The following is a 2586-nucleotide window of genomic DNA, read 5'->3' as shown; positions in this document are numbered from 1 at the left end:
GATCGCTGCTAAGCAAGCATGTCTTTCGCATTATTTTTAAATCGGACAGAGTTGTATTTTCCAAGAATGGAGTGTTTGTAGGAAGGGGCTATATATCTGATGGGCTTTTTAAGCTCAATGTAATGCGATTAGGCCTAAGATAAATAAAACTAAAAGTTCTTCTACTTATATGCTTGAGTCTTCCTGTTTGTGGCATGGTAGACTTGAACATATTAACTATGATTTATTGCGTAGATTAATTAATATGTAAAGCATACCTACATTCCACCTTAACCCAAAACACAAGTGTGAGATTTATGTTGAAACGAAAATGACAAGGTCATCCTTTCAACATATTGAAAGAAGTAACGAACCACTTGACCTAATCCACACTGATGTGTGTGACCTAAAAGATACACCAACACGTGATGGTAATAAATACTTCATCACTTTTGTAGATGATAACATAAGATATTGTTATGTGTATCTTCTCAAAAGTAAGGACGAAGCTATAGAGAAATTTACTCTCTATAAGAATGAGGTTGAAAACTAACTTAATAGAACGATTAAGGTGGTTTGAAGTGACCAAGGTGGTGAATATGTATCACCGTTTGCTGAGTTGTGTGCTGAACATGGGATCAAACACGAAACTGTTGGGATCCTTTGGATGGCTAGAGAGGGGGGGAGTGAATAGCCTCCACCAAAATCTTAATCTTTTCACAAAAATTCTAAGCGAGTTTGTTAGCGCAGCGGAAAATAAGCAAACAAAAAGAAATTATACGAGAAAAGAACCAAGCACCACTAACACAAGATATACGAGGTTCGGGGATAACTTGCCCCTACTCCTCGGCGTGTCCGTAAGGTGGACGAGCCCTTGATCTTCGGTAGATCACACCCCGGATGACACCGGCTAATGAAGCTCTCCTTCTCGGTGGAGAAACCTCTCCACAAAGTCTTCGAACAGATTTAAAATGAAGCACACAAGACTTACAGATCACAGTGGCTCAAAGAAAATCGAAGTAAGCTCACAGCCACGAAGATGATGAAGACAGAGTCCAAGAACACAGCAAGCTCTCAACCGAAACACACACAGCTTTTCACTTGCTTCACGTTCTCTTCTTCTTTCCAGCATACACTGCTTCTTATGTCTCTGCATTCGATCAGCCTGCACCGGATCGCTGCCAACCTGCACCGAATCCCTGCTGCAAGCTACGGCGTCGCCAATCGCTTCTCTTCCTCTTCTGATTCTCTGAGCTCACACCAATAGAACCACGGTCTTCACTGGTGCCTCTGAGCTCGAACCAATCACCAGGAGTTAAGCCAATCGCCGCCTGATCACTGCCAGAAACACAGCCAATCGCAACCTGTAGCCGTTGCTGCTTCAAATGCATTTGACGCAGAGAAAGCAGTGGAAAGATCCTTTGTCTCATTCCTTTGATGAGGCTTAATTTGAAACTAAGCACTGGTATGGTACCTGCAACCTGTATCTCCAAAAGACTCACAGCAGAAGGTTAAATAGAGATGGGCAAAAAGAAGTGCGAATCAGAAAATATCAGAGAAAGCGCATGCACAATGAACTTAACTGTGGATCGGTCAGCAGACCGATCACAGACCCTTGGACCGATCAGACAACAGCCTGATCGGTCTGAGGCTGGTCTGATTGGTCGTGGCGACCGATCAGATTGGATGTGGATCGGTCCATAGACCGATCCAACGCCCTTTTTCTTCTGCGACATTTTCTCCTGATCGGTCTACAGACCGATCAGATTGCACTCAGTGTGCTACTGAGTGTTTCCTGATCGGTCTACAGACCGATCAGTCATCCAAAGTATCACTGGATCGGTCTGTTGACCGATCCAACGCCTATGTGATACTAGGATTGGTCCGAGAACGAGCTACCGAGCCCTCTCTGACCTAATCCGGTCCAGAGAACGAGCTCCCGAGCCCTCTCTGACCTAGTCCGGAGAACGAGCTGCCGAGCCCTCTCTGACCTAGTCCGGAGAACGAGCTACCGAGCCCTCTCCGACTTCGTCCGGAACGAGCTACCGAGCCCTCTCCGACTTCGTCCGGTCCAGAGAACGAGCTACCGAGCCCTCTCTGACCTGGTCCGGAGAACGAGCTACCGAGCCCTCTCCGACCTAGTCCGGAGAACGAGCTATCGAGCCCTCTCTGACCTAGTCCGGAGAACGAGCTATCGAGCCCTCTCCGACCTAGTCCGGAGAACGAGCTACCGAGCCCTCTCTGACCTAGTCCGGAGAACGAGCTACCGAGCCCTCTCCGACTTCGCGTGCCAAGTTTCCAACTTGGACTTTTCCCTTCCACATGATCAACCTTGATCAGTAATCAATCCGAGTTCAATTAACATCTGATACAAACTTAAATCAGTGTCAACATCAAAACAATAGCCAGGTCAGACTGTATCAACAATCTCCCCCTTTTTGTTGTTTGACAACACGATTTAAGTTTAGATCAGAAATGTTCTTATTTTCATAATTTTAGGGGAATCAAGATCCTCCCCCTAAGATGAATACACCACGATGTAAGGAAGTCAATAACGGGAATCAAGATCCTCCCCGTTATCTTCTCCCCTAAAATCAAACCTTCATA

The sequence above is a fragment of the Zingiber officinale genome, chromosome 5A (assembly GCF_018446385.1).
Source record: "Zingiber officinale cultivar Zhangliang chromosome 5A, Zo_v1.1, whole genome shotgun sequence".
NCBI classification, from domain to species: Eukaryota; Viridiplantae; Streptophyta; class Magnoliopsida; order Zingiberales; family Zingiberaceae; genus Zingiber; species Zingiber officinale.
The sequence above is the reverse complement of the archived record's forward strand: the minus strand, read 5'-3'. Positions refer to the sequence as shown.